General features: G+C 35.8%; 1 protein-coding gene across 1 annotated transcript in view; it reads right to left on the reverse strand.

The window, feature by feature from the left end:
* LOC135081915 (dystrophin-like) overlaps positions 1-12,570 on the reverse strand; it is a 105,754-nt gene that overhangs the window by 88,931 nt on the left and 4,253 nt on the right. The gene's annotated exons all lie outside the window — the stretch shown is intronic.

Genomic DNA, 12,570 nt, shown 5'->3' on the forward strand with positions numbered 1-12,570 from the left:
AATACCGAAATTCGTTACTATTTCAATTTGTAAAATAGGTCATTAAAATATAAATGCACAACTTACAAGTAGACGCAGATTCACATTTGCACAAGTGAGAAACCGGTGGTGCTTTGATTAACGTCTAAATCATAATATTTTTTGTCGAAAAGACTCGTTAGTCACTAACATACTTTATAATTGAATCATGTCAGAAGCTCAAAAGATTGTTGATTTACAATTAAGTAGGCAGTATTTCTTCCCAGATAATTTTTAGAATGATACTCCAATATTTCAACGCACTGACACGCTCCATGATCACGACTAAACTAACTAAAGTAAAATGCGGGTGGGCGATTATTGGCAGAAAAAACGGTTTACCCTCTTTTCAGTCTATAATCACTTCCAACTGCGGTACCGCTAATCACTAACTCACTTGTAACTCGAACTTTTCTCACTCACAATACTTACTATGTCCAATCATGTATAAGTAACGTTTATGTTAGTGAATTATTTTTTCACTGGATTTTTTATATTTACTTGAGAATTTAGTTTTGCATGGTGCATGCAACAGCGCCGAAATATCGCAATCTCATTCAAATATAGGTTGAAACACTGTTATTTTGAACAATTTAAATCATAATTTGTCTCCGCAATTTTAAACTACAGCTTCGGGACAATACTCGTAATGAAGGCTAGTGCTGCGCAATAAAACGTCCGAAAAACGATTTTTTTTATTATAAACCTAATCAAATCACATGACACGAACCGCATTCAAAGCTAAAGAACCCGTGATTAAGGCTATGCGCGCACGGGTGACTTTTTGTCACCGTGACAGAATTTATTTTTATCTTTTACACTTTTTATACAGTGTGAGTCACGTTAAAGTGTACATATGAAAATAGATGAAACTAGACCTATTTTTATCGACAAAAAAGAGGTCAAAATATTTTTGGGATTTTTTTTTAATTTTTTATAGATTTTTTTTCTTCCAATTACTTATTGTAAAGAAAACGTAATAACTTTTAAACTAAGCGGTATATCCTGATAAAACAAAAACAGTAATAAAGATAAATAACAGGCGATACTAAAAAAATACATAAAATACACAAAAAATGCCAACAAATAATAAAAAATGATACTTTTTGAAAAAAATCTGCTTTAAAATTCGTGTTTTTTTGGTTATTTGATAAATTTCTCCAAAAAATGCCGTATAACAGGTGGTTTTTATTACTTTATATTATTTCCTATCGTATTATCTTTGTAAAACCAAAAATTGCATGTCTCTATCCCTATCACAACATTTGCTATGATCGTTTGAACAAAGGCCTGCCACAACATTATTCTCCGCTACAGGTAGAGACAATTTTAATTTTAACTAAAATGCTTATTTTACTTCGAAATCTTTTGTTTTTATTTGAAATCTAACTTGTCTTTATCAAAATTACAAATCTAGAGCCATTTTCAGTTTCGTTGTTAACGAAGCGTTGAAAGGCGCGCCCGGAGAGGCTTAGTTCAAACGATCATTGCAAACGTTGTGATAGGGATAGAGATATGCGATTTTTGGTTTTACGAAGGTAATACGATAGAGAATAATACAAAGTAATAAAAACCACCGGTTATAGGGGCATTTTTTGGAGAAATTTATCAAATAACCAAAAAGACACGAATTTAAAAGCAGATTTTTTTCAAAAAGTATCATTTTTTATTATTTGTTGGCCTTTTTTGTGTATTTTATGTATTTTTTTAGTATCGCCTGTTATTTAGCATTATTACTGTTTTTATTTTATCAGGATATACCGCTTAGTTTAAAAGTTATTACGTTTTCTTCACAATAAGTAATTGGAAGAAAAAAAATTCTGTAAAAAATTAAAAAAAAAATCTCAAAAATTTTTTGACCCCTTTTTTTGTCGATAAAAATAGGTCTAGTTTCATCTATTTTCATATGTACACTTTAACGTGACTCACACTGTATAGAAAAAAGAGACAACGTAGTACTAATTCTTATCTACGGAGAACATACTGTCACGGTGACAAAAGTCACCCGTGCGCGCGCGCCTTAACAGATATAAAACACAATCCCCGTACGAGCAATTACAAGTTTCATACACTCAAAAACCTATAAAATCGCTCGTAAACCTACTAAATATTCATAATAATAATTTTATTAAGCTGTTACAAAGTTGGCACTCATCTGCCATAAAATAAGGCCCCATAAAAGGAGGTTTCCTCGCGAGCTATCGCGGGAGGGACGGTAACTCAAAAACTTGGCTACGCCACGAAATAAGCGCAATTGTTGAAATTTTGGCCGAGGTTCTGCTCTCTAATATGTTTAAGCCGACTTTGGGTGAGGGTAGGGCGACATTTTCTGTGTCGATAATATTGTAATTGTTTAGATGAACAACGATGATAATGAAGAATGTTCACTAATTTTGGTTTTTAGCTCTCCGTATTCTCTGTTAAAAATAAAAAATACACGTGAAAGAATTATTTCGATACGTCAATTAGTTTCCAAGATATTGAATTTTAAAAGTGCGGGCGGCGGCCAGCCCGCCATTTTATGCGCGTGACGTCATATTACAGTGACTGGCTCATATTTGTATGGGTGGAATCTTGCAAGCTGAATTAAGACCCACTTCCAGGCAACCGATTAAGCTGAAATTTCGCAAACACATGTGATTTGGATGACCATGCAATATTATGATGACATGGAGCTGATCTGATGATGGAGCTGGAAGGTGGCCATAAGAACTCTATAATAAAACGACTTAAATGCATCGAGTTTGGGCTCGTTCGTTTTTGTATTGATGAGTATTTTAATTCTATACAGTAATCAGGGTCTAATGATGAAGCTGGAAGGTAATTCGCAATAAAACGACACAATCGCATCAAGTTTGGGTTTGGTTCAATTTTAATTTCTGTGATGGGTCTGGGTGTTAATATGTATAATAAGTTTGTATTTACAAAAAAAAAATGTAATTAAGTATGTTTATATCCGTTTTCTAGTGAGCGGACACTGTGAATGTACGTCACGCGGGGTCACGTGACCGTCGGCGGGACTCAATATTTAAGCGAACTTTGAATGCCTATAAAATCATAACTACTGGATATTTTTGAATGAAATAAAAACTAATGTATTTGTAAATGTAAAAGCTTAACTGTAACATAGGTTTCAAGTGATTTTGCATACCTAGTTACATTCTCAATTACCTATATAATTTTCTATGTCAAATGTCGATAGTAGAAGTTGTTTCTATGAACAACGATGATAAATTGCCTATGATGAACTTATGCCTATTGAAAGAAGTGAGATATTTGTTCATAATTCATAGAGAAGATGTTCAAAAAAATTAACACGGATCGTATGATGAGATTAACGTGAATTAAAGTTATTTTAGGTAGCTATTTGACCATTTTTATGTTGAACAGCTTGTCTTGTAGCTTTCTTTTTCTTATTAGCAAAAGTTATCATTGAAACTTGAATTAACCTCATCTAAAATAAATACGCAAACTCCGTCGATAAAAAATTAAAAGTCTATCGACATCGAATAGTCCCAACTCTAAAGCCAATTTTATAAATCTCAGGCTTTCCTTTTGAGCCAATGGCAGCAAGTTTTACACTTTCTCGTTTTACTTAATATTGCTTAAATTTACACGAACTTCAAACTACAGAGATTCTTGTCTTATGCCTTAGGGAATACAGTCCTGTATCGCTTGACAATTATGTGAGAATTGACAAATCCTTTGAGTATTTTAATAGGTCTACTTATTTGAGGGTTTCGATTTACTTTTGGAAGTCTTAATTAGGTTTTGGGTTTGTGTAGTAGTAAAGAAACTAATTTTATGAGTTGGATAAGTTGGATTAATTAAGCCATTTAAGAAATGTTAATAAATATTAAACAAGTATATGTATTTTAATGGGGTTTTGCAAACATACTAATACATGAAATAAATAGGTACATAAACCTGAAGTTTTTGGGTAACCTGTAATCATCATTGAGCAGCATTCTGTGTTTGTTATAACTATTTCTTTCTCCTATTTTATTAATGTAGTATTTACCTGTTAAATGTTTGTATGGCAGGCTGCTAACTGATTAATATTTATCCGCGTCTTAAACATACAAATTATAAATTAAAAGTAAATTAGATAGATAATCAAATGAAATGACCAAGAGTTCAGTGGTCAAAACTAAATTTAAAAGTCCAAAAACAAGCAACAAAGGCCACCGTGACGTCATCAAAGCTTTGAGTTTCGAGCTTTGGACAAAGCGACCACCTGATCAGCGCGGTCAAGTTAAACACGCCGTGTGAGCTTTGTCCGCAAAGGGAGCTTTAATGGGGATTTCAATGTTTGATGTCAATTTGATGGTGAAGACCTCAATTATTTCTTTAAATAGACGAAAATTAACTGTTAAGTAATTTCAGTTTGTTGAATTCACAAACTATTAAAATCAGTTGTGTGCAAAAATATTAAAGGGGGAAATTACTAATTAACACTTAGTACTGTCCACCCTCTGGGTAGACTTCCGGTGGACCGACGACCTCATAAAGGTAGCAGGAAGGCGCTGGATGCAGGCCGCTACCATCCGGGCGATATGGAAATAATTCGGGAAGGCCTATGTTCAACAGTGGACGTCCTGTGGCTGAAATGGTGTACTATGTCTTTGTACTTAGTATGTTTTAACACTTTACTTTCCATCATCTTTGAAATAATTAGGTAAGTACGTAATATAAATTTAAAAAAAATATTATTTATATTCACAACTTTATTAATAGTAGCATACTTTTTAATTGACCGTTGAAGAATTATTAACTACAGTGGAAATCAAGTTTCATTTAACTATAAAACACTTTTAAGCTCCAATTGGAAATAAAACCTCACTTCTGTCGTCTCTGTTTTACCTATAAATAAACTAAAGGATAAACAATTAATTGAAAGAAAGAAAGAAAGAAAGAAAGACACATTTATTACAATGGACATCACACAAATACAGGCAATTACATAGACATGACAGTGGCACATAATAATGGAAGAAGAAAAAATAAAAACAAGAGTAAACTGAGCAGTGCCACCCATCCACCAACAAGATGCCCACTGCAACGGGACCCCACTCAGCATATGCCGTGGCCCACGGTGACGAAGGCCACGGCGCTGGTTTTCAGTGTGCCCCATGCCGAGTGAGGGTCACGGACCATTACGTCCCCGTTTTATAACCGAACGCACATAAAATGCGCAAACTGTTTCCGCCGCCATCTTGCTAAATGGCGAGTGACGTCACTTCACAATGACGCTATTGTGTGTGCAAAACGTCTACTTGTGGGAGGACATTAAAAACGCGGGTAGATTTGCTTTATTTATATTAAAAGAGTTATTGCACGATTGAGAAAAATAAAGTGACTTTAGTTTACCAAACAAAAGTTGACAAAATAAACATTTATTTACAACTAGCGACCCGCCCCTGCTTCGCACAGATACAATGTATTATACTTAAAAACCTTCCTCTTGACTCACTATTTAAAAAACTATCTATTAAAAAAACCGCATCAAAATCCATTGCTTAGTTAAAGATCTATCCATACATAGGGACAGACAGGAAACTTGGTAAGCAACTTTGTTTTATAATAATAATATGTATATAATAATAAAAACACATCAAAAACCAATATTTACTGAAGATTACATCTCTGTAAGTATTTTAAACCTTTAAAATTACCAATTACGCAGGGTAATATAATCGAGTGTTAAAACTCAAATAACCACAGACACCTTTACGTTTGTAAATAAAAGCGTTTTCAATAAACAATTTCTAGTAAACTACGTTTATGGTTTACTTTATTGAAAATGCAGAAGTAGTTTCCCACGACCGCCATTTTTATGGCCACAACGCGGCCATTTTACTGGCAATTGAAACGGAATCAAATGCACTTTACAACCGAGATACATGTTTTATCAACTGAAAACGTATCTCGGATGGTCTTCAATTGTTTAGTAAACTAAACTGAACCTTATGTTCAAGAGTTAGAGTCCAGGTGATTTACAGGTTTATAGCTCTATATCGCTCGGAGTGAGCAGTAAAATCAGGTTTATGTGGTCGACTGTACTTATCACAAGCTTCGGATTTGCTTGCGGTTACGCCTGTTTTGTGGCCCCGGTAGTTTATGGGCTGTTCTGATGGTTGAGTGGATTAAACTGAGGAAAAAATAGTTTAGGTTATGGTAAAGTTACTACAGGTAGCATTACAGGTAAGTGTATGCTAAGGGCTATATTTCACCGGGACACCATGGCGGCGCAACCAGTCGCCGGCTACCAACAAAACGTATACAGCTCTATAGAGAGTTACTCACTAGTAGGCCTAGGATGCGCGCCGTGATAAGCGGCTATCACGCTATTTTATTGATTTTGTCAATACATTTTAACGTCGATAAAAGTTACCACGACGCGCATCTTAGGCCTACTGGTGTCCGTTTGGTTGCGCAACGCTGTAACATTTTGTTGGTAGCCGGCGACTGGTTGCGCCGCCATGGTGTCCCGGTGAAATATAGCTCTAATGATGTCGAATATCGAATAAAAGTTTGACAACAGTCTCATTATTAGACTATGGTGTATGACGACCGTATTCACAAACATTACTATGAGGTCTCATAGTGCGCGTGGACGCACAGGGTGACACATGAAGCAATCACAGAACTCTATTCAACGCTGTGCGTTCGATTTGCTGCGTCACTTAAGCAAACATCGTTTATAAATACGGGCGTTTAGTGTTTTGAAATTAGATTAATAATATAAGGAAGAAAACATCACAATCCAACGTGAACATGATGTTAACATATGTAGAGACAGTCCAATAGAATGGAATGTCAAGATTGTGAATACCTAATGTTAGATTATTGTTAGGTAATTCGATTGATTGATTGGTCGTGTATGTATATGTTAATATGGTAATAATTAACTTTTAAAAAAAATAAAACCGACTTCAAATGCGTGAACACAAAAAAAAAACTAAAAATTTAAAATATTGCGTATAAAAAAGTTCATCCCCAATTTTCCACCCTTGGGGGTGAAATATTTTCTTCAAATTCGCATGAAACCACCTTTTTGATAATACCTATTCAACAAAAAAATAATCGTTCAAATTGATTTATAATCGGCGGAGATATTGCGTATAAAAAAGTTCATCCCCAATTTTCCACCCTTGGGGGTTGTTTTTTCTATTATTAAATTTAAATGGGACCACTACTTGTGAAACTTAACAAAGGACCACTCTACACGGTTGGATATGCAGATGATTTGGTGATTATGGTAAGGGGCAAGTTCCCAACTATTGTGACAGACATCATGCAAAGAGCCCTCAACACACTGGAAGAGTGGTGTGACGAAAACCACCTCTCGGTGAATCCGGGAAAAACGAATGCTATTGCATTTACAACAATGACAAATACAACAGGGCTAGGACATCTCTACCTTTATGGTAAGCAAATAACCTGGACCAATGAAGTGAAATATCTAGGGGTAATCCTAGACAAGGAACTTACATGGCGTAAACACCAAGATACGGTCATAGCTAAGGCTATGAGAGTGCTGGGAATGTGTCGTGGTGCATACGGGAAGACATGGAGACTTAGACCCAGAGTGATGAGGTGGATCTATATAACTATGGTGAGACCAATAATACTTTATGGCAGCATTGTCTGGTGGCCTAGAATTAGGTTACAGACGTGCAGAACGGCACTGGGCAAATTGCAAAGAACTGCATGCCTAGCAATAACGAGTGCGTTTAGAACTACGCCAACTGCAGCATTGGAGATTATTCTGGGATTGCCCCCACTGCACTTGGCGCTAGAAGCAAGGAAGGCGCTGCACAGACTGAAGGGGGCGGGACTTTGGAGTACATCCAAACCTTGCACCAAGCACACAAGGATGGGGAGCGATCCTCAATTAGATGCAATAATGGACATGGGTTGTGATACAATGCAGCCTAGGTACATGTTTAGCAAGGATTTTAAAGTGTCTATACCAACAAGGGAAGACTGGAAAAGAGGACCAAAACGTCAACAAGACAGCCTGATCTGGTATACTGACGGCTCCAAGATGAACTCAGGAACAGGAGCGGGCGTCTACTCCAAACAATCTGAGCACAGTGAAAGCTTAGGGAGGTTTGCAACAGTGTTTCAAGCTGAAACCTATGCTATAATAATGTGCGCAGTAAGGAATATAGAACAGGCGCATAAAAAGCGTGACATTTACATATTAAGTGACAGTCAGGCAGCACTCAAAGCCATTGCCTCAGTGAGGGTTGGATCCAGACTCGTTCTGGAGGCAATCTTGGCACTGAATAAACTTGGAAGGCACAACAGGGTGACCCTCATGTGGGTACCTGGACATACTGGGATCGAAGGCAATGAGAGAGCCGACAGTCTAGCGAGACAAGGGTCAGAGGCGGCACCTATTGGGCCAGAGCCGATAGTGCCCTTATCTATGAGCACTTTACACATGGCCATGAGGCAATATATATCCAGGAAGCACAGAGCTGAATGGGAAAGCTCCAACGGTATGAGCCACTCCAAACTATTCCTAGTTGGAAACACAAGATCATGGGAAAAGCTCATACTCAATGGAAACAGAAGGCAAGCCCGAGTGATCACGGGTGCGCTAACAGGACACTACACTACAAACCACATGCTCCACAAAATGGGCCTAACTACGGATGACAGCTGTCGAGCATGTGGAGAACATGCGGAGTCCATGAAACACCTACTGTGCGAATGTGACGCGCTAGCTAGAACTAGAATGGGTGGGTTGTTCGTCATCTCGCACCTGTCAAACTCGCTAGCAGGCGCGAGTTGGGAAATTCCGATTTTACCTATTATTTTGTTCGTCAACTCGCACCTTTTCAAAAGTACAGTCAAATAAAAACGAATTGAAACTAAAAACTTTCAGTGTGTTGGGCATGTAGTGATCAAACTTTAAGGGATTCTTTGAATCAGTGCATTTTCGCATGTTAACCGCGCTATGGAACCACTGGGAAGGGGTATCCTTGTTCAACAATGACGTCGAAACTAAAAGACCTAGACTAATAAATGTACATTCGTTTTGTGGAATATCTGGTTTTTCTTACGTTGTAAAATAACTGAAAAGAAGTGAAAATGACATATTTTTTCTACTTAAATCCATTCTTACTCCTTTAAAATGAAATAAATAAATAAATATCCTTCAACATTTTACGCTACGCTTCTAGTCCCAAACTAAGCAAAGTAAAAAAAACAACGGATATTTAAACATATTTTTTTTTGTATGAAATGTATGAAACTCGTGTCTCTTTTCTCTTCTACCAAGAGATAATTTTATTTACCTATTCAAATTCAAATTATTTGTTTGCAATTAATAGACTTTTATTAGGAATTATTTATACTAGTTCCTTACTTATTAAATTAGCGTTTTGTAAGAAGAATTTTACGAAAATTGAATATTTCCATACTAACATTTTTTGTGAATTTTTAAGGAACCACAAATTCAAATTTTATTAAATTTTGTGGGTAGATTAAAACAACATTGTCCTAACCCTAACCCAAACTTGTCATCTAATAATAAATTATGGCAACTATTTCTTCATAGTTTGAAAATGTAAGGCAAAAATGTTTATGTTTTACAAAACTTTGAAGAGCAGATATCTCGAAAACTATACAAGATAAACAAAAACTTGACTTCCAAATTAAATTAATTTTAATTCTCTAGAAGTATTCATATCGCTAGGATGCTTGGTTTTTTATTTAGATAGTTTTTGACATATAAGCGAAAATGGGACCTTCAAAGGCTGCGGTGGAGAACTTTTGATAATGTTCATCCCCTAACTAGCTAATCCAAACAAAGTTACAATGTTAAAAATTATGTTCCAAGCATTTCCCTCTGTACATTTTCATTGCCTGGCCATTTTTCATGTTAAAAGAATACAAATGTATTATTTCAGAAGCTAAATTTATAAGATTTGATGTTCTCTAGTTCGCTTGAACTATTTTTTTAGGATTGTTTGTAAAAGCTGTACAATGTAAATGTTAGTTAGCTAATTGTAAAATTGGTAATAATAATTGTTGTTCTTCATTTGACACTTTCTTTGGGATATTTAGGTGGCATTTAAAAGAACGCGAATTAATATATTTGTACCCTTTTAATATCCCGTGGCTTAGTTATAAAATCTGAGGTTAGATGCCGTGGCAAAAAAAATTATCTGCGGCTTGACTTATTATAATTTGCCATTACTAAATAGCTAGAAATCTAGCTTTGTTTTTAAATATACCTACTTAAATATTAGTAGACAGTTTACATACTAGGTATTAGGTATCCTCAGGACATTGTGATATCCTACTTCCTACTAATATTATAAATGCGAAAGTTTGGATGATGTCATGATGTCTGAATGTTTGTTACTCTTTCATGCAAAAACTACTGAACGGATTTTGTTCAAAATTTACAGTATTATTGTTTATAACCCAGATTAACATATAGGCTATATTTTATGACGATATGTGACCAACTAAATTTCAATAAATAAATAAGACGTGGGTAAAAAGCGCCATCTATCGTCACTGGTTAAAATCTACAGCGCTGGACAAAAAATTTGACGTTCGTAAATTATTCATGCGGGGGAAGCCGTGAAACTCCATCTATCATCATCATTAGTAATTAAACGAGGTCCACGCGGCCGCTAGTTGTTGATAATTTGTTTCTTCCCGATTTATGTTTATTAGCATGTTGATTTAGAATATAAACCTATCTGAAAAGTACATTTTGTTTTATTATTAAACTCAACTCATTGCAAGTGGCTTACACATATGTTTAAGTAATTTATTAAAACATTTTTGTAGATGACTATACATAAACACGTCAGATTTCAAAAAGGTGCGAGTTGATGACATAAAAAACAGAAGGTGCCAACTAGCATCTTTAGAGGTGCGAGATGACGAATAACTCTACCTACGCCGAAAAAAGATTTGTTCAAATCGGTTCATAATTGGCGGAGTTATCGGGTAACAAACATAGAAAAAAAAAAAAACATACGGGTCGAATTGAGAACCTCCTCCTTTTTTGAAGTCGGTTGAAAAGGTCATACTGTAACATTCTAAATATCACAGAGTTTATAAGCACAGCCCAAACCACTGGACGGATCGGGCTGAAATTTGGTCTGCAGGTAGATGTTATGATGTAGGCATCCGCTAAGAAAGGATTTTACGAAACTCCACCCATAAGGAGGTAAAACGGGATCCACGCGTACGAAGTCGCGGGCTGCCGCTAGTAATAGTAATATAACCTGCCAACCAATAATAAGCTTGAATCTTTCGAATCAACCAAAAACAGCATCTTAGAACATTTAATTCACTTCCAAGTCGTAGCCAAAAGAAGCACAATTTCAAAAGAATCCCATAATTCCCGCAAGCAGTAAAGGATCTTAATGCAAAACATGATATTGTAGCCGTACTTAACCGCGGAGTTCGGGCATGCAATAATGGCGAAAATTGTTTCGCTAGCGGGATAGTTGGGGACCGAGCTATGCGGGATTAGCAGGCCTGCGGGTAGGCGGGGACAGTGTTGTCTGACGACTAACTCAATTATTATTATGTCTAAAATATTACTAGATACTTTTTGTCCGCGGTTTTGCCCGCGTAAATGTCAGTTTGACTAACTTTGAGACCGAAAAATGTCATTGCGCTCGTACTTTTTCCGAAACCGGGATGAAAACTATCCTGTTTTTACCTGGGTCAAACTATTTTGTACGTAACAACTTCCATCTAAATCCATTCGTGGTTTAAGCGTGAAAAGTTAACAGACAGACAAAGATACTTTCGCAGTACTATTATAATTACAGCAACCCACATTAAAATAATTCCTAGCTGCAGTTGGAGATTGTCACAAGGGAGGTAAACTCACAACTGCAGTTAGAGCCACCCTATAAAAGTAAGCTGGGTTGCACCATCTTATTTTAACAAACATCCTGTCAAACTCCATACTAAAAACATCGGTTATCGTTATTTTAGATGGTGCAACTCAGTCTTAAACATGTGGAAATTAAGTAAACAGAACTTCATAAAGCCAGTGTTTAGCTTTGAGATGGCGTCGTCCGTACTTCTCCTATTTTATCCTGTAACTTAAATAATCGGCCTGGATATCCAACGAGCCCAGCTGTCGCTCTAAATTAATTCACGACAATAAACAACCAATGCCAATTTCAACTCAATGGCTAAGTGATATTTATTACTCTATTTATTTTCGAATAAACACCGCGAGTGCATTTTATTATGCTCATTGCAGATATTACTGTTTTACTGTGTTGTTAAATAAACCCATAAAAATCTTTACAATTAATTTGGGACCCATACAATTTATATTAATTGTGTACTTTTATATTTAATTTTTACTGTTATCATTCTTTATAAGCATCTTTTTTATGTGACAGGAGGCAAACGAGCAGACCTATTTTATATTTGCCAAATTAACTAAGAAGAATACATATTGGAAACGTATTTGTAATATTCAATGGCGTATACCCACTTAATTTACCTACTATCATCAAGCTACTACACAATTTGGATCATGATTGG

Source organism: Ostrinia nubilalis, chromosome 20 (genome assembly GCF_963855985.1).
Source record: "Ostrinia nubilalis chromosome 20, ilOstNubi1.1, whole genome shotgun sequence".
Classification (NCBI taxonomy): Eukaryota; Metazoa; Arthropoda; class Insecta; order Lepidoptera; family Crambidae; genus Ostrinia; species Ostrinia nubilalis.